A 26471-nucleotide genomic window follows, 5' to 3' on the forward strand; every position below is an offset into this window, starting at 1 on the left:
TCCAGAGACCCATACGCAATGACAGACATCAGAGAGACAAATCAGTAAGGGGCTGGAGGAGGGGAACAAATCAGCGATATAAAAAAGAAAAGCCCCACTGCTGTTCAGGGGATCTTAATTCCACGACCACAGATTGAACCTGAACCCTCCGTAGTGAAAGCTCGGAGACCTAACCACTGGACCACTGGAGAATTCAGCCAGCTGACAAAAGGCAGGAGGCTTTCGGTTGCTTTTCCCAAAAAAGGGGGTGTTCAAAGCATTTCAACATTTTTAAATTGATGTTTGTAGTCCCTTAAACTAAATATACAAGATAAAAATACATTTAGAATTACAAACTTAGATAAAAGACCTGCACTGATGCTGTCCTCACGTCATGCATATGAAAACCACAGACAGTGCACCCAGGGCTGTGGCGAGCTAGCCCCCAGTGCAGCCTGGACCAGGGCCAAGAAAGGGCAGCTGCCCAGGCGCCCCTGCTGCCCTGCCTCCCACCTGCTGGGGCCCCGCGTGCCCCCCACCAGCCAACCTCTCTCCCGGCTGGCACAGGAGCCTTAGCAACAGACATGCCACATTCTCTCCTCTCACGGGGGACCCAACAGACGCACCCATGGGCAGCAGTCATCTCACCACTCTTTTTAGGTGGAGCTCATACAGGCTTACCACACAACGCAGTCCACGGCCAAGCAAGTGCCTCGTGACACACATGCGCAGTGCTACAAGTGATCTCAGCTGTTACATAAGCCTCATGAAGGCACAGGCGCAGTGCTACAAACGAACCTCAGCTGTTACGTAATCATTATTTACAAAATGTGGAGCGAGAAAGCCTGAACAGGCCATCTTGGCTAATGTGCTCTCTCCCCACACCCTTCCAACCTGTGCTCAAATACTAGCCCCGAGGAGGCCCATCTGACCGTCCTGTTTAATACTGCAGCCCACCTCCACCCAGAACACTGGACTCTCTTCACCCAGCTCCAAGCTTTCATTTTCCAAACTCTTAGCACCTTCAAGAACAGAGAGGCAGCATCCGCACAAAGCCCTTAAAAAGCTGAGGTTGTCAGGAAAGGAGCCAGGAGCATAGCCCTGAGACAGCTCCAAGTGCTGTGGAGACACGAGGGAAAATAGATGTAGAAACGGGAGAGCCAGGCTGGAATAGAATGAGAGCAGGAATCCAGCGTTTGCTCAGAGCCTGGAAGGAAGTGAGAGCTGGGCTGGGTGATGGCGGACGAGGGGCACAGATGTGGCCTCTGGCAAATAGGGCCCGACTCGCCAAGGCATTGCCCTCCCTCCGAGGTCTCCAAACACACCCGCCTTTTACCAGGTCCTCTGTGTGCGGAGCTGTAACTGCACAGGGACCGTAGCTACTTCTGTGTACGACACGCCTCTTTCCTAGCCCCGCCCCCACCGCCCTCTGGGGAGCGCCCGACTTTGGCCAGCCCTGTACCATCACTGTGCATGTTGGACAGATGCCAGCAGAAAAAGCGACGGCACTTGAGTGGCTGCGTGTGTCCAGTGAGTGGTGATGTTCTCTGTGTGCAGGGAATATGGAGAAATCCAACCGCAAACAGCACTGCTCTCCTCCCAGCCCCACATTTGTAGAATATTCTGGAAAAGGCTCACCTCATCCAAAGAAGACCTAAAGTGATGATGCTCCCCTACAACCATCAGGAGACCCTCAAAACAGTCACTTTGGTCAGAAAGGGAAAAGAAGCCTGCTCAGTCATGCTAAGGGGAGAGAGGTGTGTCTGGGATCAAGATAAGTTCAAGTAGTCTCATTCAACAGTTTTGAGAAGGTCACATGGAAGAATGGTATCTCTGACCCAAGCATCCAGGCCTGGGTGTTTTCTTAAACAAGGCCCCTCTCTTCCTAGTAGTCCTCAGAGGAATTAGAAAAATATATGCTGCACAGATTTCTTGAATTCCCCGTGTGGGACAACGGTTAACTGTCTTCTTTGTCCCAAAGGAGAATAGTTGTCTGTAGTATCAGACCACATGTGTTAGCATCTTCCCTGCCCTCCTGAGCTTGTCTGTGGGACTGTCCGCTTGTAAAACATTTCTATCCCACAGTGTCACAGTCAATCACTAGAAATTTAATTTTACTTTTACACTTGTCCAGCTCCTCGGGCAACACATTACTTAGTCGTAACAGCAAACATCCATCACATCTATTTTCTCTCCAATCCAAGTAAAAACTCAAATAATATCATGAATCTAAAACTAGAAGAAACCATTGTAATTTCCTGGCCCTAAAACTGAATGCATTTTAAACCAAGTTTTAGAAAAAGTTTTTCTTTTTTTTTAGCTTTCTCAAAACTATCTAGATCTGGTTTTCTAATTATTCATCTGTAACTAAACTAGAATACAAAACTATGTTAATCCCAATCTCCCAATTTATTACTTCCCCCCATATTTCCCCTTTGGTGTCCATGAGTTTGATTTCGAGATGAGAGTGTGTTTCTGTTTTGTAAATAAGTCCATTTGTATCATTTTTATTAGATTCCATATGTAAGTGATATCGTTATGATAGATACCAGCATCCGGCTCCTCCTCACTACAGAACATCTGAAGGAGAAGCTGTAGTGTCATTGGGGTCCTTTTCTGGATGTCCCAACCATTCTTATCCCGGAAATCTGGCTTGTTCTGCACAATGATTCTTCTGGAAGTACATTTCAGATGTGCACCAGCTCCGAAATGAGTCAATGAGTCCTCCCACCATCATTTAATAAAAAATAAAATCCCAGTGGGTCTCACGCTCCACTGTAGCTTCCACGCCAGCCCTGTGGAAGGCCATGGCTTTCCCCAGTGTCTTGAACTTTTCCACCTTCATGCTTTGCTCATGCACTTCCTCAGCCTGGGGCGTCCTTTTCCCACTTCCATTCCCTGGTTGAAATCCCATCTATCCCAGACGTCAGGCTCCTCCCTAGAGAAGCCTACTACTATACCCTACTGCCACCTCCAACTGGCTAGATCTGAAGTGCTATTCCAACAAAATTTTGGCACACCTGACCTTTGGGTTAGAGTCATACTCAATCCAAGGCCACTGAGTTTTGGAGACATTTGTCACCTGTATAACACACTCAGGAAGAGGCACTGATCATATGAGCAAACTGCCAAGATGAGAGAAAAAGAGAGAACACACTTCCCCACTGACCCACAAGTGATGACTTAGGGACAGGTTCCATGACACACAACTCTCTGAGCAAAAGCTTTACAGATCTCCTACTGTATGGAGGAAGGATGTGACCCCAGAGGGAGAGCACAGGGAGTTTTGTCTGTGAGGAAGTTGTTCTGTAACCTGATGGTAGCGATGGCAACACAAACCTCTGAATGTGGCACATTCATAGAACAGAACACCAGAAGCAACTTTCCTATATGATGGTCTTTTTTTTAATTGTAAGTGTTCCACTAGAAAAGTATACATTAATAATCAGTCATTATTTTTCTGAAAACAGCTGTCAAGCAGGATCTAATTCATGCCCTACTTTTGACAGGAGCCCTGCTCCAAGATGATGAACAGCACTGGCTTTGTGTTTGGGAGTGAGGGGAGGCGACTGAGGAAAGAGAATGTTTTGTGGCAACAATACTGTACACTTTGCAAACTTTGGCCTTGGTGTATGTAGCGCCAGATTTAATTTGCAATTTCCTTTCCCACATACCTTAAAAGGGGAATTTCATACAAATATCACATACCAGTTGTTATGTATGGCTTTTCTTCACCTGACCTAGATCTTTGTATTTATTTTCACTCATTATTTCTTATCTAATTAGCTTAGTTATTTCAACTAGACCTGGCTTCAGGGCATGCAGGCAATTTGTTTCAGAGCCACAAAACTATGTGTGTTTTTATTGTTACTAGAGTTTTCCAAAGTCTGCCCTAATTTCATCATCTGTGACATAATTTATCAGGTTAACAATCCATTTCTATATTAGTAGCAATTCTATGACTACAATAAAATCTTAACATGTGAGTCGTAAATTATCTGATACGCTATCTCTTCCATTGTTTCTTCACATTAATCTAATTTCCATCCTCATCTCATTTTGTAACAATCCTAATTGAAATCCACCAGGGCTTAGTTAAAATTCAGGCTCAAGTGAGAAACGATTTAAATGAGTTCTTAATGGAACCCAGAGACCTGCCAAATTTAAAAGCTGCCTAATGCCTAGCCAGGTTATAAAAAGCTTCAGCAGTGAAAAAGGTGCAGCCCAGATTCTCAGCAGATCTGACTGAGGGCGATGGTGACCAGGCCAAGGTTTGAAGTTTGGGGGTTTTTTCCACAGAGAATGCAAAGACAAACAAAACATAAAACTCTCTGCTTATTAAAGTTTTAAAAGCACGTGCACTCAGCCAGGTTATCTACACTGTATGTTTTATGGTGTGTCTCTGTTTTGCATAACAGCAACTGGAGTATATGATCAACACAAAAATGAACAAAAGTGGGGTTTGAAAACTTCCTAGCAAAGTATTCACACTAATTTCCGTGGACTCTGCACACGAAGTCACTGGGTTATAGGAGGGTAAAATTCTAAGACTCAAAAAAAAAAAAAAGTTTCTGTTAAGGACAAAATGGTTACCTCAGTTCTCTGCTTCAGTTAAAATTGCTTTAAGGGAGGGCAATTTGACCTAAGGAAAATTTAATAGTGGCTGGGCTAAAACTAAAATATATATATATACATACATATATATAAAGGAGGGAAAGTTTTTTCTAATCACATACCTCTAGACTTTCACAGCTTTAAAAATACCTCACCATATTCTCTAATTTGGGCTTGTTACTTCTCTCTCTCTGGGAAAGATTTTAATGGTAGAGTACCAGAACCCGCGCCCCCTGACAGGCTCTTCTACCAATTTCCCACTGAAGAAAATCCTAGATGCAAAGTCTGAGGAAACTCCTGCCCAGAGAAAAAGAAAGCCCTGGAAACCTGAAAACTCAGTTTCATGGTATCACATACAAATAAGAGAGAATTTCTTCAGTCAAGAAATTGCAGTGGTGCAAAGTAAAAGCATACATCGTAAGTGTAAACAGAGGCCTCACCTGGACCTCTTTTTTCTGGCGCTGCTACACTGCCTAGCTAGCAGATTCCTCCGTAAGAGTATCTGGGGTTCAGAAACCATCAGCTCAGTAAACTAGCCATGAAACGTTGTCTCTTTGCAGCACCCGGGATAAAAATCAGGGTGGGTCTGCAGGGAATCAGGCAATGGAACAAAGAGACACTGCCTCACTCTGCTCCCCCCGCTGACTCCCTGCATGAGACTCCCACTGGGGACTGCCAAGATGACTTCTGCTGGCAAACGCTATTTTCTTAGTCTGACAACAGGGATTTCATTATTGCTGATCCATTGTAAGAAGGAGGAAGCCCACTTCAAACTGTCGTTTCCAACAGCGGCCGTGGATTCGTGTAGAGCCAGCCACATTCCCCTGGACTCACTTGTGACCCCTGGTGGAGAAAGGGCATACACTCTGGCCAGAGAACAGGGATGTACAGAGATCAGACCCAGAGTCCTTCAGCACACACTCTCACCAGCTCTCTGAGAGCCGAATGTAAGACCACAGTAATGAGAACAGGTGTCGGGGACACAGGGAAGGGGGGGATGAATACCAGTGAACAGACACTTAATATGAAGACTAACAATTATGTTCTCCCATTCTGAGGGTGTCTTTTAATCTTGCTTATTGTTGTATACCTGAAACTGTATAACTGAAACATATAACTGAAACATATAACTAAAACCGTATAACTATGTTGTATAACTGAAACATATAATATTGTAAATCAACTATACTTCAGCAAAAATAAATAAACAATATAAAATAAGAACGTACCAAAGTTTGCCTTTGGACAAAAACATGACAATGAAATAAATATATTAGAAAAATATATTAGTTGCCTTTCCCTCAACTAACAGCAGATAGGAAACTTGCAATGACTTAATTAATAAGGAGTCTAAACCTTAACTTTTTCAACTAAACTATTAGAGAGGTGAGTGTGTGAGCACTCTAATGTTTGTTATTTCAAGCAGAAGAGTCTTTGGTCACACCTTCTGTTGGAATTCCCTCCATTCTCCACGTGGTTATCTCAGCACATTATTGGGGGCAGGGAGGGTGGAGGTGTTCCTCTCCAAGCCCGTCAGTTTGGAATGAAAAGCCCTGGATGGCTGTGCACTTTGATCAGAGAGGACCTGGAGGTGAGACAGCATCTGAGATCCAGGCTAGTGCTCATTGCACTACTCCAGGCAGTGTAAGGCAATTCATGGCCTAATCATCTGACAAAAGAGAGTTAACAGGAGAGAGAGAAAGTACCCATCCTTCTGACTTGACTACCCTAAGAATGTCATCTTAGCCTCTCACAGTTTAGGGGTCTAAGATCCCAGACAGATCCATCTGTGTCCCTGCGTCTTGGAGTAAAGGATATGATGCAGTTGGCTGGTGCAATATGAGCAATCTCAAAATAGACACTGGAAGTGTTTACTTTATAAATCATGTCTTGTTAAATTAAAATTGGGGGATAGCTGGGGAGTCATAGTCCTTCAACCCAGCCACCTCATTCCTTGTTTCCAAGAGCAATGCATGTTCAGAGGGGAATACCAGGTCAAGGTACTCATTACCCAGAGGCCTCTGCTCCATACCCCAGGATAGTTCTTCTGTTCATGTCAAAGCTGATCCCCAGCCCACATTGAAGGCTTTTCTTCATCTTATCTCTGATGACAAGCAAAGCTTAGTTGAAGAAAATGTCCAAGGGAAATGAAGGGAAAACAAGAGTTTCCCTACTGGACCTAGGTTGGTCTGATTCCCCACCTCGAGCCTCTCTAGGGCACGCTAAGCTTCCCAGGAAGGGAAAGTCCAAAATGAGCCACTGCACAAGTCCAGACCTTGAACTCATCTAATTACACTAAATCTCCACAGCCATGTCCTGTGGACCAAGAAATAGCCTTGACCTTGATGTATTTTGATCAGAACTCCTCCCCTTGGTTAGGTGCAGAAGAAGAAAATGTACTCCCACCAAACTCCCACCCTCAAGGCAGTGTAGACACAGGCCAGCTGAGACCAGCCCTAAATAGAAGCCTTCACAGCAGACACCCAGCATCACCCATCCCCAGATTCGGTCAGCAGAAATGATCCCTCTACCATTCTCAAATAGCCACTTGCTTGGGCTCAGACGGAGATGACAAAGAGCATCCATCATCTCTCCAAACATGTAATAAACCTATACCTAGCCTGGAACATTCAAACTTTGCTCTAGTTCCTTGAGTTGCAGGATATCCATTTGAAGCTGGGAAAGAAATACAGTCTAAACCACTGAGGACAAAAATAAGTTCCCAAAGCTCTCATTACTTCTCCTGGACTGCAATCCTTTACTCACATTCAAGCATCTTTTGTTAGCTTCAGAGCATCTTAGCCTGCCTCTCTCCCAGTGGGGTTCAAGTTGTCTTAACACCATGATGAACTGAACACTGAGCAATAACCCACAGGGTCAAAGTGTGTCACCGTCCAGAAGGGCTTATGGCCAGCTCCTGGCCTCCCATCACCCATAAGACCCCTCCTACTTTCTGAAAGCTTTTTCTATTCATGCTGAGATCCATTTGGTGGAAAGTTTTTAAGTAAAACTTGGACAGAACCTCGTTAGGTCAGATGTCTCTTTTCTTGTCAGGAAGGAAAACCAACATGTAAATAGTCTCTTGTTGCCAATTTTCTGTATGGAAAATTATTTCTACCTTGAAAAGTTGCAACAGTCTTTAGTAAAAGCCCTTATAGTCTAGGCTCTGAGTGTATGGGGATCTTGTTGGGTCTCTAGCTGCCATCTAAGAGAAAAGACAACTTCATTGAAATGTGTTGTTACAAGTTAACCAGATTTTCCCTCTTGCAGACTCAGACAATTTTGACTGTTTAGGTTTCATATCAATGGTAGATAGTCACTGAGTTGGGTATGGGATCATATCATATAAAGTAATCTAGGTAATTTTTGGAAGAGACAAATCCAGTCTATCAACATAAGGAAATGTCTCTTTCCCTCTTTAATGCATTGGCTGTGTTATCCCAACCAACTCTTATTTATCAGAAGAATTATGTTGTAACAAAATTTTTAGTCCTTGAGATACAGGTACATGAAACTCACCAAGACGCTCTCCTGCCTCAGAACTAAGGCTGGTCTCTTCACCCCAACAGCAGACTATTTTAACCCTCCTCAACTTTAAGAAGAGTTTCTCCCAGCTGCCCTTGCTTAGTGGTAGAGCTGAGACCAGGACCTCAATCTGCTGGCTCTTGTGGTTTTATCCACAGTGCTCTTGGTTTTAGAATTACATGTACACATTTTGTGTGCCTCTTTGGCTCCAGCCATGTTATTAAACTATTATTACCTAACAATACTCCCATTAATCACCATGACAGATGGAAACCAGCCCTGGTCATGTTCTCTGAACTCAACGTCAAACAGTCCCAATGCTAATGGAGATGACGCCAGCCATGAATTAGCTCTAAAAGCTTCTGTTTATCCCCCACCCCTTTTCCTATTACTCTTCACTGCAATGCTTTTCCTTGTCACAAGACTCCATGCTTCTACATGGAGCAACTCCTTATGGAATTCTGGGAAATGGTTTTCTGTTGACAGACACCATATAATGATGATAAACGATGGACAAGTCTGCAGTCTTAAAACTGTTATTCCCCTAGCAGCACACTTCCAAATACATGGAGTATTTCTCCAGACTTAAACAGTGGAAAGCTGCAAACCTGGAAAAAATTCTCCATTCAACCTCCTTTCACAGACTGAGGAAAAGAAGTGATACTAAACAGAAAATGTAAATCACCTGTGAGGTAATATACCCCAAATGATGCCTTGAAAGTGTTGAGAGTACATAAACAATTTCCTTACAAAAGAGCTTTGTTCTGACTTAACTATAAATGGGGTGTGGGTTCTCCTCGCTTTCCCTGAATAAATTGCACCTTGAAGAGTTCCACGTAACAGTGAATGTCTCTCTCTGAAAAGATGCAGTTTTTTAAGCTCACTCATGCATTTGGGCATTTTCAATTTAAAGTCACTTGATATCCTATCTTTTAAGAAGCTGTCAGATACATAGCTCCACACAACTTACTAATAGGTTATTAACAGAAGGAAAACACATAATAAAGAGACCCATCCAGAAAAACATAGGGCAGCCAATAGAACTTTCTCTGCAGCTCCCACTGACAGATGCTAAAAACTGAATTTCAAAATACAGGTTTGTGTGGGTTTCCTGCATGATATCATTCTACTCCACTGATCCCATTAAAGGATTAAAAAGAGAAAACATCATAAAGAAAAACACTCCAAACATTGCTAGTGCTCTTGCTGTTCACATCACTATTGACATCTTGCTATTTATTTGACCACTCAAGTACCAAAGAAGGAATAAAACTGCACTGTCCAATATGGTAACCACTAGCCACATATGATGAGCTAAAATTTAAATTAAAATTAAGCAAAACTTAAAATTCAGTTTCTCAGAAGCCACATTTCAGGTGGGTAACAGGCACATGTGAATTTGTGGCTGCCATACTGGGTAGTGCAAATTATGGAACATTTTCTCCCTTGCAGAAAGTTGAATTGGACAGCAATGGCACAGAGTATTCACTCATCTGTCCCTAAGTAAATGTCTGTTGAATACAGTAGCAACCAAAATAAATTTTGTGCTCTCAAGGAAATAACATCCTACCAGGGAGAGGTAGACAATGAACAGCCAATCAAGTAAATGAGTGAGATCAGTTTATGCGGGCAGACAAAGCCTGCCCGTGGCCGGGGCTGAAACCAGTGGCCACTGAAACCCTCCTTGAGCAGATGACATCTAAGCAGAGGCAAATCTTGTCATTGGCCTCTTTCAAATAACAAGCAAGAGGCAGCCAAAGAAATCTGAGGACACCGCAATCCAGTCCAGAGCAAGAGGAAAAGCTCAGGCCCTAACGTCTGTAGGGAAGGAGGAAGGCAGTGTGGACAGACAGCAGACCCGCAGCACAGCCCAGGCTCACTAGGGCCCTGTCACTCACCAGGGAGAGCTCACTGGTATTCTTCAAGGACCAAACATAACACTCCTTTAGAGCTCTCAAGCTGGGGGGGGGAAAAAAACACTGAGAAATAGCTCATTCTGTTGTTCCCCCTCCAAAAGCAGTTGCCATCAAGAGAATGGTCCTGATTTGCAGGCTGCTAAAAATAACCAAACTTTACTGCCTTTGGTCTGAAAATCATGCAGAATTTTAGGAGCATCTCAAGACTCCCTCCAACACTTCTTAGAAACTATTAAGTATTGTTCATAAAGGGATGAATAACGAGAAAAATATATACACTCATACATACAGACATACCATTAAAACTCACTTAAAGACAGTGAGTGAGTTAGAAGTAAGCTCCAAACCAACAGCCCAGGGCTTGAGATTGGAACAAAGAAGCAGCAGAATCACCCTGCCTGTTTACAAGAGAAAATATGCTCATTTGTTTGGATTCAGTTCAGTTCAGTTCAGTCGCTCAGTCATGTCTGACTCTTTGCAACCCCATGAATTGCAGCACACCAGGCCTCCCTGTCCATCACCAACTCCCGGAGTTCACTGAGACTCACGTCCATCGAGTCAGTGATGCCATCCAGCCATCTCATCCTCTGTCGTCCCCTTCTCCTCCTGCCCCCAATCCCTCCCAGCATCAGAGCCTTTTCCAATGAGTCAACTCTTCACATGAGGTGGCCAAAGTACTGGAGTTTCAGCTTTAGCATCATTCCTTCCAAAGAAATCCCAGGGCTGATCTCCTTCAGAATGGACTGGTTGGATCTCCTTGCAGTCCAAGGGACTCTCAAGAGTCTTCTCCAACACCACAGTTCAAAAGCATCAATTCTTCGGTGCTCAGTTTTCTTCAGAGTCCAACTCTCACATCCATACATGACCACAGGAAAAACCATAGCCTTGACTAGACGAACCTTTGTTGGCAAAGTAATGTCTCTGCTTTTGGGTATGCTACCTAGGTTGGTCATAACTTTCCTTCCAAGGAGTAAGTGTCTTTTAATTTCACGGCTGTAGTCACCATCTGCAGTGATTTTGGAGCCCCCCAAAATAAAGTCTGACACTGTTTCCCCATCTATTTCCCATGAAGTGATAGAACCAGATGCCATGATCTTCGTTTTCTGAATGTTGAGCTTTAAGCCCACTTTTTCACTCTCCTCTTTCACTTTCATCAAGAGGCTTTTCAGTTCCTCTTCACTTTCTGCCATAAGGGTGGTGTCATCTGCATATCCAAGGTTATTGATATTTCTCCCGGCAATCTTGATTCCAGCTTGTGCTTCTTCCAGTCCAGCATTTCTCATGATGTGCTCTGCATAGAAGTTAAATAAGCAGGGTGACAATATACAGCCTTGACATACTCCTTTTCCTATTTGGAACCAGTCTGTTGTTCTATGTCCAGTTCTAACTGTTGCTTCCTGACCTGCATACAGATTTCTCAAGAGACAGATCAGGTGGTCTGGTATTCCCATCTCTTTCAGAATTTTCCACAGTTTATTGTGATCCACACAGTCAAAGGCTTTGGCATAGTCAATAAAGCAGAAATAGATGTTTTTCTGGAACTCTCTTGCTTTTTCCATGATCCAGTGGATGTTGGCAATTTGATCTCTGGTTCCTCTGCCTTTTCGAAAACCAGCTTGAACATCAGGAAGTTCATGGTTCACGTATTGCTGAAGCCTGGCTTGGAGAATTTTGAGCATTATTTTACTAGCATTGAGATGAGTGCAATTGTGCGGTAGTTTGAGCACTCTTTGGCATTGCCTTTCTTTGGGATTGGAATGAAAACTGACCTTTTCCAGTCCTGTGGCCACTGCTGAGTTTTCCAAATTTGCTGGCATATTGAGTGGATTGTTTGGATTAGCAATATAGTAAAAGGACATTCATGTATTCTAGCAAGGTGGAGGAAAAAAAAAGTGAAATCCTTCTTTTACGGTTGAGAAACTAAAACCCAGAAAAGGTAAGTTCAGTGCCACATGGCAAACGATTTTCTACTGTTATCAAAATGAATGAAACATCTTTAAAATAAGAAAAAACTGGCTTTATTCATGAACTGAGTGAAGACACTTACAAATCAGAAATCAAATTGGTTGTTCACAAACCCCAGGAAGAAGTATGAAATCTGCCTCCCCGTTACCCCAGAGTCTGTTAGCTCTTGGGACAGAGGTTGCCCACAAGTTGCCCCGAGTGAGCAGGGAGATGTGAGAGACTAGAGCCAAAGAAAGGAGACCCCCTGATTTCACACGACATCTCAAGGGACAGATGTTCACTCTCGACAATCAGGAAGTGATCCCCATAAAGCCTTCTTCCTACGATTTAAGACAGGCCCAGGGCACAGCTAACCATGGCTTTTGCCAAGATTGGGGAAAAAAACAAAACACATAAAAATGAGTTTTTACCTTATTTCTCTCTTCTCTTTCTCTCATGGCTCAGTGATTCACACAATCAGCCCAGTGCCTTCTTCATTCTCCTTTTCAACAGAGGGATTCATTGGTGACATTACTAGCCAATGTTCAGCACATTTAGTATACTGGTTCTTTCTTTTTCAAAGCTTTTATATAAAATTCTCAAGTTTGACATTACAGGCACCAAAAAAAGTAAATAGAAATACTCTCTTGTTCTAATTAACAGTTCATTTTGACCTGGAGATGCTACTGGAATGCTATTTTCCCTCTGTGAGAATCAGATGTGCCAAAAAGCACAAGGTTCTGATTGGGAGTTGGGGGGTATTTCTCAAACTCCAGTTTTCTGCTTGTAACCCAGCTAAAGCGGGTGGAATCCACCTGCAATTCAGGAGACCTCTGTTTGATTCCTGGGTCAGGAAGTTCCCCTGGAGAAGGTATAGGCCACACACTCTAATATTCTTGCCTGAGAAACCCCATGGACAGAGGAGCCTGGCGGGCTACAGTCCACGGGGTAGCAGAGAGTCGGACACCACTGAGCGACTAAGCACAGCGCAGCTTGTGGAGAGTGGACTGAAGGAGACAGAGAGGGTACACAGTTCATGCTTAAAGAAGTAAGACCCATAGGCCAACCCCTTCCACAGGCTGAAGGGCCAGGTCTGACAATGGAGGAAGGTGTTTACGTTTCTGAGCATCTAGTCTCCTCACTGAAATGAAGACAATGTTGACCGTTGGCTGTTTGTCAGAGTGGAGTTAATACTGAAACATGAATCAGAGTCCTTAGGTTGTCAAATAGACAAACATACCAATATGAGTTAATTCTTTCTTCTTAGTTATCTTTGAAGAACAGTCCATTTCTTCTAGACATATGAGTGCTAATTCTCTTCAGTCGCGTCCAACGCTTTGCGACCCCGTGGACAGTAGCCCACCTGGTTCCTCTGTCCACGGGATTTCCCAGGCAAGAATACTAGAGTGGGTTGCCATTTCCTCCTCCAGGGGATCTTCCCGACCCACGATTGAATCTGGATCTCATGTCTCCTGTGTTGGTAGGCAGATTCTTTGCCAAGAGCGGCATGGGGACCCAAAACGTGATTCAAGTGAATAATCATTCTAGATTATGGGTGAAAATATATGAAGTGTTCTTACCAATGTCTCTAGGGAAGGACATAGGCTTCAGGGAACCAGACTAGATTTCACTCAGGGCTGAGTCCTGCTGCAGAGGATTACAACCTGCAGTTGAGACCAGATCAAAGTGACTCTGCATCTCAGCACATGTTGTGTGTGTGTGTGCGTGTGTGCATATGTGCAACCTCAGACCTCAAATCCAAGTAGCTAGCTGCAGCAGACCCCAAAACAAAACACAAGTAGATGCTACCACAGACTCTGGACAAAAAATGGAATATCCCAACTGGATGTGTGAATGCTCAGTCATGTCCAACTCTTTGTGACACCATGGACTGTAGCCCTGCCAATTGCCTCTGTCCATGGGATTTTCCAGGCAAGAATACTGGAGTATGTTGCCATTTCCTACTTCAGGGGATCTTCCTCACCCAAGGATTGAACCCACCTCTCCTGAATTGGCAGGCAGATTTTTACCACTGAGCCTGAGAAGCCCCCATCCCTACTGGATATCCAAACCTTTATCACCAAGTGCAGAGATCTCTGAAACGGTGGTGGGGGCATATTACCTGTCCTGCTGTAGGTAAACTTTGTTCAGAATCACTTGTTATTAAAAAAAAAAAAAAAAAAAAGGACCACAGAATGCCCTTTACAATAGGTATAGTAAAAATTGCCTTCCTTTGCAAAGATCAACTAGTGCTAATAATTAAATTAAATTAAAGTGCAGTAGCCCCACCCCCACCCCCACCCCATGATGAGCAGACTGGAATACAAATAATATGTCTTCCAGCACCAAACATTTCACCACAATCATTTGGGTTGCAAGCTCTGAAATCCTGATGACTCGATGAGGAAATGAAATCTCTTCGGTACCCAAGTTTAATATTTTCTGTGAAGGATGTGGTTTTGCCCTTTGTCAGTCCCAAGTCTCGCTGGAACACACTTTTCCAATTTGTTCAGAAATTGTCAACAGGTTGCCCATAGTCGCCCTGTCCTTCCTGGGCTGCTATTCCTTGTGGTATTTTGCAACAACTCATAAGTAACTTGCTTCACCACTATCTCTGCTCTAAAAAGTAAACTGCATTTTTCTTCTGTTTTGGAAAAAACTTAAGTTTTTCAGAATGACAGAGTCACCAGATCAAAGAGGCCTGAACATGTATACAAGCCCGGGAAAGTCACTCCTCGCTGAGTCACTGGGTCCTGAATGAACACTTTGGCAAGTGTACTTTCCCACAGATGCTGCACAACACAATTTAGACCCATGCTCATCGGCTCAAGTCTTCTGTGTGTGTGTATGCATGTATGTGTGCAGACAGAAAAGGAGACTATATTCCGCTAAATGCATGACCTTTAGAAGATAATAACACTTAAGATTCTTGACTTCTGGAACCCACCTACTTTATTGGTGGGAATGTAAATTGGTATGACCACTATGGAGAATAGTGTGGATGTTCCTTACCAAGCTAAAAATAGATCTACCATATGATCCAGCAATCCCACTCCTGGGCATGTAACTGGAGAAAAACATAATTCAGAAAGCCACATGTCCCCCGATGTTCACTGAAGCTCTATTTACAATAGCCAAGACATGGAAGCAACCTAAATATCCACTGATGGAGGAATGGATGAAGAAGATGTGGTACATATATACAATGGAACATTACTCAGCCATAAAAAAAGAACGAAACAATGCCATTTGCAGCAACAGAATGGACCTAGAGATGATCCTACTAAGTAAAGTGAGTCATACAGTGAAAGACAAATATATGATATCACTCATATGTGGAATCTAACTTTTTTAAATGATGTAAGTGGACTAATACACAAAACAGAACAGATTCACAGATTTTGAAAGCAAACTTGTAAGTACCAAAGAGGAAATGTGAGGGAAGGGATAAATCAGGATTTTGGGATTAACATACAGAAACTATTATATGTAAGACAGATAACCAAAGAGGATCTACTATGTAGCACAAGGAACTCTACTCAATATTCTGTAATAACCTATATGGGGAAAGAATCTAGAAAAGAATGAATATATGTATTTGTATAACCAAATCACTCTGCTGCACACCTTTGTTGATGGAGAAGATGCAGAGACAAAGTCTATAGAGAAAGGGAAAGTTAGGCATCAAGTATTAATAATAAGTCCTTCCAACTTTTGTCATCTCTTCTCAAGTCAGTGACCTTGTTCATCAACGCTTGAAAGCCTCTAGCATCAAGAAGAAATAAAGATAGATGTTGAACTGGCTGATGCTAGGACTAGTTAAGACTGCTGCTGCTGCAGCTGCTAAGTTGCTTCAGTCATGTCCGACTCTGTGTGACCACATAGACGGCAGCCCGCCAGGCTCCCCCGTCCCTGGGTTCTCCAGGCAAGAACACTGGAGCTGGTTGCCATTTCCTTCTCCAATGCATGAAAGTGAAAAGTAAAAGTGAAGTCGCTCAGTCGTGTCTGACTCTTCTCGATCCCATGGACTGCAGCCTACCAGGCTCCTCCGTCCATGGGATTTTCCAGGCAAGAGTACCGGAGTGGGGTGCCATTGCCTTCTCCACAGTTAAGACTAGAATCTCTTAAAATGTGATAGTTTCCATGAGCTCCAATATGAGAACGACTTCTGGCTCAAAAGTATTTCAAACCTTCTGTAGCTGAACTCCATTCCCTTTCTCATACAAACTCCCCATCACCCCTGACCTTGCCTGACTGAACCTTATACAAATTAGCCTCTGACACTTCCAGTCTCTAGGTACCAGGATTGGCCTCACTTGCTGGTATGTCTTAGCTTACTTTATACTCATTCTTCTTCCTAGAGAAAGTGCTTTGCTTCTCACCTCTGAATACGCTTAAATAAATATCTGTAGAACACCTACTGTCATCAGTAATGTTTCTAATATTTCTGCATTAGATGCTGCTGTCAGAGACCTAAAAATAAATAAAGCATTTGAAGGAGCTGACAGTCTACTAGGAGCAGTAAACAAGGAAAGAATTATCATAGTGCAAAGCAGAAAAAGTGCCAGCAAAGAATAACAAAAATACTTATTCCTAACTGGGTTAATTCAGGCATTCCTTGGGTGGTGATTAGCCAAAACGCGACTGATCAAGAGGATTTCAATTGGAGAAGTAATGAAGAACATTCCAGACTGAGGAACAAGCATCAGCCCTCAGCACACTAAGTGCCAGGAAACGGCCACAAGTACAGGAAGGGTGGTAAACAGTTAAATTCATGGATAAACATCCATCGGGAGATTTAGGGAAAGAAGATGGAGAGCCTCAGGTGCTGTGCTCAAGAGATACAGGGCCACTGAATGCTTTTGAGACAGATTCTCCTGCAACGATGGGAAAGAGGGCATGAAGAGGCCTCTCAGGGAATAGAATTGGACGGCTGACAGTACTCAGGGGGTGAGAGCTGATGAGGGCTAAACTAGGTCAGGAGCAGTGAATGGGATAGAAATGACAAAGCAGCAATATGACCAAATGATTGGCGAGCTGTGAAAGATAAAGTGTGGCCAGATAAAGAGTGCCTATGAAACTGAGCAGAATCCTGTGGGGCTCCTGGGCACAAAGTCTTTCTGTGTCCCCCATTTCTTTGATTACAGGAATTAGGCTTCATTCAGCCTCCATGCCTTTCCCTGAGTTCCAACAGGCAGGTTCAAACAGTTGCTAATTAGGAAAGGGAAACGATGCAGAGACAAAGGAGAAGCAGTCAAGAATCAATAGTGCAGCCTGGGGACAGGTCCTGGTTTCCACTCAAGGGATACACATAACAATATCTCTGAGCTGTTTTGTAGATACTCAAATTCCCATCAGGTGAGAGAAGGAAGCTGCCCACAAGTACGTAGACTCCAGATGAGTTGGAACCAGAAGGTTGATAATGCTGACTCACACTTACCTCATCATCAACCAATCAGAAGCAAGTCCACAAGCTGATCACACCTTCCTCTTTGAACCACTACTATAAAAGTCCTCACTATACGCTCCAGGTCTGGACACACAGCTTCGAGAGCATTAGCCCACTGTGGTACTCTTTGTCTGGCAAATCAATAAAGCTATTCTTTTCTACTTCACCCAAAGCTCTGTCTCTGCAATTTAACTCAGTGTCAAGGTATAGAGGTGAGATTTGGGTTCACCGATCAGTAAGAATATTTTGGTGAGTGATGGCAAAATCTATTGTGCATATATTGAACTTGAGCTGAGGGCATCCATTAAGAACGGCCCAAAAAGCAACCAACATGTTGGAATTCATCTTCATGGAGATGGCATTTGAAGTTTGTTGGATGAAATCAGAGCAAAAGCAGCCTTGACTTGTCCACTGTTGTTGGATTACAAGTAACTAGCGTAACTTCCAGTGCATACTAAGTACCCATTAAATATTTAATAAATAATTATAATCTAGAGAGAATTAAGCAGGAAATGAATATGGAGAAAGGCCTATATTTACAGAGGAGATACCAGTAAAAAAGGTAGGGAAATTAGTAAGAAATACAAGGAGACCTCTTTTAGGATTTGAAATAGCTCAACTGAAATTCCATCACTCCACTAGCTTTATTCATAGTGATGTTTCCTAAGACCCACTTGACTTCACATTTGGAAAACTCAGCAATGGCCACAGGACTGAAAAATGTCAGTTTTCATTCCAATCCCAAAGAAAGGCAATGCCAAAGAATGTTCAAACTACCTCACAATTGCACTTATCTCACATGCTAGGAAAGTAACACTCAAAATTCTCCAAGCCAGGCTTCAACAGTGCCAAAGGCTTTGACTGTGTGGATCACAACAAACTGTGGAAAATTCTGAAAGAGATGGGAATACCAGACCACCTGACCTGCTTCCTGAGAAATCTGTATGCTGGTCAAGAAGCAACAGTTAGAACTGGACATGGAACAATAGACTGGTTCCAAATTGAGAAAGGAGTACATCAAGGCTGTATATTGTCACCCTGATTATTTAACTTATATGCAGTGTACATCATGTGAAATGTCAGGCTGGATGAAGCACAAGCTGGAATCAAGATTGCCAGGAGAAATATCAATAACCTCAGATATGCAGATGACATCATCCTTAAGGCAGAAAGCAAAGGAGAACTAAAGAGCCTATTGAAAGTGAAAGCGGAGAGTGAAAAGTTTGGCTTAAAACTCAACATTCAGAAAACTAAGATCATGGCATCCAGTCCCATCACTTCATGGCAAATAGATGGAGAAACAATGGAAACAGTGAGAGACTTTATTTCGGAGGGCTCCAAAATCACTGCAGATGGTAACCGCAGCCATGAAATTAAAAGACACTTGCTCCTTGGAGGGAAAGCTATGATCAACCTAGACAGTATATTAAAAAGCAGAGACATTTCTTTGCCAACAAAGGTCCGTCTAGTCAAAGCTATGGTTTTTCCAGTAGTCATGTATGGATGTGAGAGTTGGACTATAAAGAAAGCTGAGCACGGAAGAATTGATGCTTTTGTACTGTGGTGTTGGAGAAGACTCTTAAGATTCCCTTGGACTGTAAGGAGAGCCAACCAGTCTATCCTAAAGGAACTCAGTCCTGTATATTCATTGGAAGGACTGATGCTGAAGCTGAAACTCCAATACTTTGGCCACCTGATGCGAAGAACTGACTCACTAGAAAAGACCCTGATGCCGACAGAGGAGAAGGGGCCGACAGAGGATGAGATGGTTGGATGGCATCACCAACTTGATGTACATGAGTTTGAGCAAGCTCTGGGAGTTGGTGATGGACAGGGAAGCCTGGCATGCTGCAGTCCATGGGGTTGCAAAGAGTCAGATACGACTGAGTGACTGAACTGACTGACAAGGAGACTACAACATCTCAGGAGCTGGTGATAGGGCAGATTGTAAGAAGCAAATATATTCAATCATTTTTCAACAAGTATTTATCAATAACCTCCTCATGCCAGACACTATGCTGTGTGTTGAGGACTTGGCACAAAACAAGCAAACAAGAGTCCTACTTCTATAGACCTGTTTCTAGAGAACCATTAGCAGTGCCTGATGCCCATTTCTTCTGAAGATAAGTGGGATGTGGATAAGCAAGCCATGCATTGGCAATTAAGAGTCTTCAGCTGTCAATCTTCAATGACTTTTAAAGAGCAGTTTAGTGGAGCTGTGGCAATAAAAGTCAGATTTACAACTTACATGTCTGGGTTTTTTTCCACAAGCTCCTGAGGGCAGGGACCAACCTCATCCGTTCCTGCATTCATACAAGGTCTGACAAACCCTGGTTGGATGCAGTAGATATGAATTCACGACAAGGGATTAGGAAACAAGTGTTTGGTGATAAAGACAAAGCACAGAATAAACTCTTAAGTGAATTAATCCATTTAACACCTGTCCGTTAAATGAGTAGAAAGATGAACCATTATCATGCAGTTTTTATTGGTCAGGGTTTGGTTTGATGAAAGATAGAATCTGTTTGTATTAACCATGGTTTAACAGAGAAGCAAGACCACTATGAGTGATGTGGAGAAAGGGATAGGAATGTAAGGAATAGACTTTGTGCAACTGTGGAAGTCATAAAAGATCCACTGAGAGGCTACTGCTTCCCTATACCTGCTGCAGGCCCAAAGCTGCCACAGGTCTGAAGACTCGCAGGCAAAGAAAAGATGGCTGATGTGGTTGCTTTTCAGTCGCTCAGTCATGTTCAGGCTGTTTGTGACCCCATGGACTGCAACATGCCAGGCTTCCCTGTCATTTACACTTCCTGGAGCTTGCTCAAACTCATGTCTATTGAATCGGTGTTGCCATCCAACCATCTCATCTCCAGTGAGTCCTTGATGACATCCAACCATGTCATCTCTTTCTACTCCTGCCTTCAATCTTTCCAGCATCAAGGTCTTTTCCAATGAGTGGACTCTTCACATCAGGTGGCCAAAGTATTGGAGCTTCAGCATCAGTCCTTCCAATGAATATTCAGGGTTGATTTCCCTTAGAATTGACTGGCTGTGGTGTAGCAGCAAAGACAAACGGGAATATGGACTTGTCTCTCACCAACTCCAACCTCTGTAACATTGCTGTTTTAAAGAAGGAGTTGGTGCCCTTCACCATGAGGCTGTGCAAACAGCCGACCTACAGTCCCAGAGACTGAAGGAGGACCCGCTAGGAGCTGGGGAATGTGGGTCCAAGGTGAGCCAGCGATCAGCCTCCCTGCGTGGGAGCAGCAGGTACTGCTTGCGTCCCCACAATCTCACGGTGCTTCACTTTTGCCTTCCAAATCTCATGCATATTTCTTCTACGGTCAACTGTAGCCTCATCCTAACACCAAATCACAGAGGAAATGAATTCTGGGAAAATTAGTAAATTGGTATGACCATTGGTATTACAACCTGCAGTTGAGAACAGACCAAAGTGACTCTGCATCTCAGATGTGGACACAGGACATTTTGACACAGGACAAAGCCACCACAGTCTTCCCCTTGCCCACAAACATGTTTAACTATCCCTAACATGCAAATTGGAGAAGGCGATGGCACCCCACTCCAGTACTCTTGCCTGGAAAATCCCATGGACAGAGGAGCCCGGTAGGCTGCAGTCCATGGGGTCGCTCAGAGTCGGACAGGACTGAGCGACTTCACTTTCACTTTTCACCTACATGCATTGGAGAAGGAAATGGCAACCCACTCCAGTGTTCTTGCCTGGAGAATCCCAGGGACGGGGGAGCCTGGTGGGCTGCCGTCTATGGGGTCGCACAGAGTCGGACACAACTGAAGTGACTTAGCAGCAGCAGCAGCAACATGCAAATGGCTTCCCAGGTGGTTCCGCAGCAAAAGAATCTGCTTGCCAATGCAGGAGACAGTGGTTTGACCCCTGGGTTGGGAAGATCCCCTGGAGGAGGAAATGACAACCCACTCCAGTAATTCTGCCCTGAAAATCCCAAGAATAGAGGAACCTGGAGGGCTACAGTTCATAGGGTCGCAAAGAATTGGACATGACTGAGCAACTAAGAATGCGTGCACACAACTTGCAAATACAAATAATTTCAAAAGCATGCCTCTACCTAACACCTAACATTATGCCACCCTTGTCCAATGTAAAACACTAACCCTCTCTCCCCAAAAGACACAAAGCCCTTTTGTCCATCTTTTGATGACACTCATACTTCTAGCTGAGTCACTCTTCCCCTTTGATGTCCATCCATTACTTTACTGAGATATAAGGTTACACAGTAGGAAATTGGAAGGGGGCAAAGAATTTCTATACATATATATGTTTATACATAAATTTATATGCAGCAAAATAAGGGAAAAGACTCATAAGCCTTTTTACTGAACTAGTCTTGTGGTCTTAGCTGCTATTTATAACTTCTTCTATCAGCCCTTCCACATTCCCTTTGCCCTGAGCAGGCCCCTTATCTGTCCTAGCTCTTTGCCTGGTGAGGTGACCCAAAGCTTCGTTCCTGCAGGGTCTGGCCTATTTTGTCTTAACTGAGCTGTCCTCTTGTGCACTGGCTTTTATCATAGAACGTTAGAGTACAAGGAGGCTCCCCAGGGGATCACCTGAATTCCAGGTGTCTTCCTTGCCCCCACTGTTTCGTAGCAACCCTCAGCGATCAGCACCAATCCCCTGCCCCCTCAGTACAGTAACCCTTACAGCAGTGCTTACTGCTTCACTGCCATGAAAAGCCCCAGGGACAAGGTGGCAAGTGCATCTGCCAGGTTAATAGGACCCTTACTGCAGCCCCCAGTGGAAACCTTCCTCCTTTGGGAACTGAGTCTTCTTACATTAATAGAACCCAACGTCACAGAGATAGGAAGCAAAAATTTTGGCAGCAAACTTTCAGGGATAGTAGTGGAAGGAGCCCCTCCCATTTCTTCTCCTTGATTTCCTGGTCCTGTTTATGGGAGAGAACACACCATATATTAGTTGCTGAATCAGAGCATATACATCACTTTGAGGACATTCCCTAGACCATGCAGGATGCTTCCACCCAACTGGCACCACAAATGAACCTTCAAAAGGCCAGCTGCTTCGAAGTGTTGAGGATATTGGGAAGACCAGTAATCTGTGTGAAGAACCCTATTCCCAGGCTTCATTGCTATCAGATGAGTGATTTGGTCAGAAGTCATGCTGTGTGGACTGCTGTGACAATGAATAAGGTCTTAAAGTTCAGAGATCATGATTTTGACAAAAGCAGGAAAGGCAAATTTGTATCCTAGAGTAAGTGCATACTTTCATAAGAACAAATGCCGCCCCTTCTCTAACAGAAGTGGCCTGGTGTAATCAGTCTGCCCACAGTGGCTGGTGAGCCCGGGTGGGGAGGATGCCACATTCAAGGCTGGGTGTTTGTCTTTGCTCCTGGCAGGCTGGGGAATCAGCTGTGCTCTGGCCCCATCCCCTTGTTGCATTGGATCCACTTGCTAAGACCAAGCATAACCTCCAGCCCCAGTGCTTCAGCCGCCTTATCCACGGGCTCACTGACCAAGGACAGAGGTCCCTGGGGAAAGAAATGGGCTGGATTCTACAGAACCAATCACCTCACCCACCAGATTATTTAGCTCATCCTTACCGAGGCAGCTCTCTGGTAAACATTCAAGTAGGACACAAATGTACGTATGCTCTGCCTATTTGGAAAGGTCTAGTCATCCACCTCTTCCTCAGATTTCCTTGTCATCGTTAACCCATCATGCTCCTTTCAAATGCTTGAGAATCTAGGATAGCTGAGCCATTAGGCCTATGAGTCAGGGCATCTCTTCTTCCAGGTCAGATGTGCAACCTCGACCAGCAGTCAGGGGTCGGTCCTTCAGGAGGCCCTCCCTTTGGCATGGTCCTCACAGGGCCCCCAGGAGGCGGGCTATAGCACTGCAACCATGCCCACTCAGGCGGTGCCAGCATTTTTATGATAAGCTATGAAATGACTTGCCAGGAAAATGGGAAGTCTGAAAAGACTGATTCAAGTCTACGTTTCCAGAAATGGCTCCCAAAGCCATGACCCAAAACCAGGCCACTTAGGAAGCTGCTGAGCCTGCCATGACCAAGATGCAGCATAGCCAGGAAGCCCCTGATGAAAGCAGAAGCCGCTGCTGCAGCGGCAGGGTGCAGGAGCATGCCACGTCCACCACAGTGCACTCCAGCAAAACGGGCCTCCTGTCCTCACCCTTCCACAGCCAGAAGGCTGGATGCAAGACATGCAGGCCTCTGCACCAGCTGCCACAGAAGCGAACACCTCCGGGACTGTGGCTTCCCGGGAAAGAAACAGAAATGTGAGTCTCTCCTCATGTTTCATTTTATTTTCATTTTCCAAATCAGCACCTCTAATTGACTGAACCTAAATTACATCCAAAAAAAAACCTGGCTTCAAGATATTCAGACAAATGTAGCTTTCAGTCTCCCAAACTCTACAGAACAGTGAGGACCTCAGGCAGAGGCTACAGTAAATGGTAAGACAGCCAGTTCTGTTAGCCACCACCCAGGGAAGTGGTTTCAGAGTACAGTTTGCTCACTTTAGGGGTCGTGTGAATATGTTCAGAGGAAAACAAAAGGGAAACACAAAGGAGAGGATAACTGACCCAGAAAAATCATAAAAAGGAAAGAAAGAGGTGAAAGCCCCCCATAGGTTGAAGGTTAACCCTTATAAAGAAGGAAGGGCACTTGCATCTCCAGAATAACAGAGAGGGAGCATTGCACAGGAGCATTGGGGTAAAACAGAGGGGCATCCTATCAGATGACCTCAGCATCTTCGGTGAAACAGGGGGTAAAGTCATCTGCCATCAGTCAGTGTTGAGGCCGGAAGGGTTTGAGTGGAGTTGGAACGTTTAGAAATGTGGGAACTTAACTGACAGTTGATTACAGATACATGAGAGAAGATATGTGCATTCCTGTATGTGGATTCAAGTATTTAATAAAAGCCAAAATATTGGGATTTTTGCCAGTCCACCATTCGAGCTGATAAGGCTCAATGGATGCCAACATCAAAGATGGCCATATTCCAACATTTTTGCACTCCCCAACTCCTCTCAACATCTTTCTTCTCCCCCAGGTGTAGGTACATTTTAACAGGAAACAAGAAGCCTTCCATTTAAGCTCTAAAGCTTGAAAAGTTAAACTTCAGTCATCAAGGCCGTCTCGTCAATTTTGAAGGCACTCTACTTTCTTGGGGTCAACCCGCCTTAGAGTGGGAAATTTTAGATAAATAATGCCCATAAAGTCTCAACAGAGACAGTAATTTGGGAGAATAATATTTTTTAATTCAATGATCCATGATTATGAAAAGTATATCCTTTTCATAATCATGGAAAGTATATACACAAACGTGTAAGATAAGACCTTGCTTTTGAAAAAACTGGCTCACCTTGTAGATTAAAATAAAATTAAATTCCTATCAATATTACAACAAAGATATCCTCAAGATGGACAAAGACTGAACGGAAAGTTCCAGAAACTTGATAGAAGAAAAAATAAAATATCTTTGTAAACTAAAAGTGAGGAAGAAGTATTAAAGAAAATCCTAAAGCACAAACCAAAGCAGTAATAATAGTAGTAATATTAACAATTCACTTACATCAAAAATTTTAAAGTATACCACTGATAAAGTTAACAGATGATGAATTAGAGGGAAAACATGTGCGTCTAAAACCAGTTAGGAGCTAATCGTTAGAATACACTGTTGCTGTTGTTGCTGTTGTCATTGCTTAGTTGCTAAGTCATGTTAGACTCTTTGCAACCCCATGAACTGTAGCCCACCAGGCCCCTCTAGAATATACTGGAAACCCCTAAAGACCAACAGTAACAAACCAAGGAAGAACACGAATAGGAAAACATGGAAAAGGCTATGAATAAACAATTTCTATAAGAACAAAGACAACAAACTACAGGCTTTTAAAGACATGTGCAAACTCAGTCATTAGGGAAATGCAAATTAAAACAGCACTGAGCATTCACTTCACGCTCATTAGACTGACAACATTTGAAAGCTGGATAACAGGGGACTGTAGAGAATATGAGGATGAACAAAGCACCCTTTCATGAACCCTCAGTGCAAACAGCTCTTCTGGAGAGCGACCTGACAGTATTCAGTGTGCTAAGCCATTGAGGTTTGTAAATAAATCATGATTTTGTCTCTCCTGACTAAACACGTAGATTGACACAATATGGGGCACTGGTGCTTAAAACAAATAAACAAATACATGACACTGATGGTCAGGGAGCAGGCACTGAGAAAATTGTTAGAGAGGCTGAAAAGATGGTGATGTTTATTATATTTGGTTAACTGCTGCTTGCAGTGACCTGGGACATAGACCCCACGTACCTCATGAACTTGTAGCTCTAAGGGAAGGGCTGGGAAACAGAACCGTAGTAATGCCTGTTGGCTATTATTAACTGTTTGGCAAGGAACTAAAAATAAAGAGGTGGCCTAGTTTACAAATATATGCTCCAGAAATTCAGGCAGTGTTACAAAGTTGGAAAGACCTACAGTTTGCCTGATGCCAGATCTTAAAGAGATGGAGAAGGCTTTTGAGGAATAAGGACCCTAAGTGATACAGAACAAAGATCAACCTAAGAGTGTAGTGCTTTATTTTTTTCTTTTTTAACTGGAGTATAATTATTGTGATAGTTTCTGCTGTACACCAGTGTGAATCAGTATATACATACATACATATATGTATGTGTGTGTGTGTGCGCGCGCGTGCCTGCATGCTAAGTCACCTCAGTCATGTCTGACTCTCTGCAATCCGACAGACAGACTGTAGCCTGCCAGGCTCCTCTGTCCATGAGGATTCTCCAGACAAGAATACCAAACTGGGTTGCCATGCCCTCCTCCAGGGAATCTTCCCAACCCAGGGATCGAGTCCTAGTCTGATGTCTCCCACATTGACAGGCATGTTCTTTACGTGTGTGTGTGTGTGTGTGTCTGTGTGTGTGTGTGCTAAGTTGCTTATATATATATTATCTCCCTCTTGAGCCTCCCTCCCACCCATTCCCCCATCCTAACCTAGAT

General features: G+C 43.7%; 1 long non-coding RNA gene across 2 annotated transcripts in view; it reads right to left on the minus strand.

Moving 5' to 3' along the window:
- The window catches only part of LOC107133269 (uncharacterized), a 239861-nt gene that overhangs the window by 131273 nt on the left and 82117 nt on the right, over nucleotides 1-26471 (minus strand). Inside the window, exon 1 of one of the 2 annotated variants that reach the window (XR_001502145.3) lies at nucleotides 661-1389. The exons of the other annotated variant lie outside the window; for it this stretch is intronic. This is a non-coding gene — a long non-coding RNA (uncharacterized lncRNA). Of the gene's footprint in view, nucleotides 1-660; nucleotides 1390-26471 lie in introns of those variants that run through there. 2 annotated transcript variants of the gene reach the window in all.

Source organism: Bos taurus, chromosome 17 (assembly GCF_002263795.3).
Source record: "Bos taurus isolate L1 Dominette 01449 registration number 42190680 breed Hereford chromosome 17, ARS-UCD2.0, whole genome shotgun sequence".
Lineage (NCBI taxonomy): Eukaryota > Metazoa > Chordata > Mammalia > Artiodactyla > Bovidae > Bos > Bos taurus.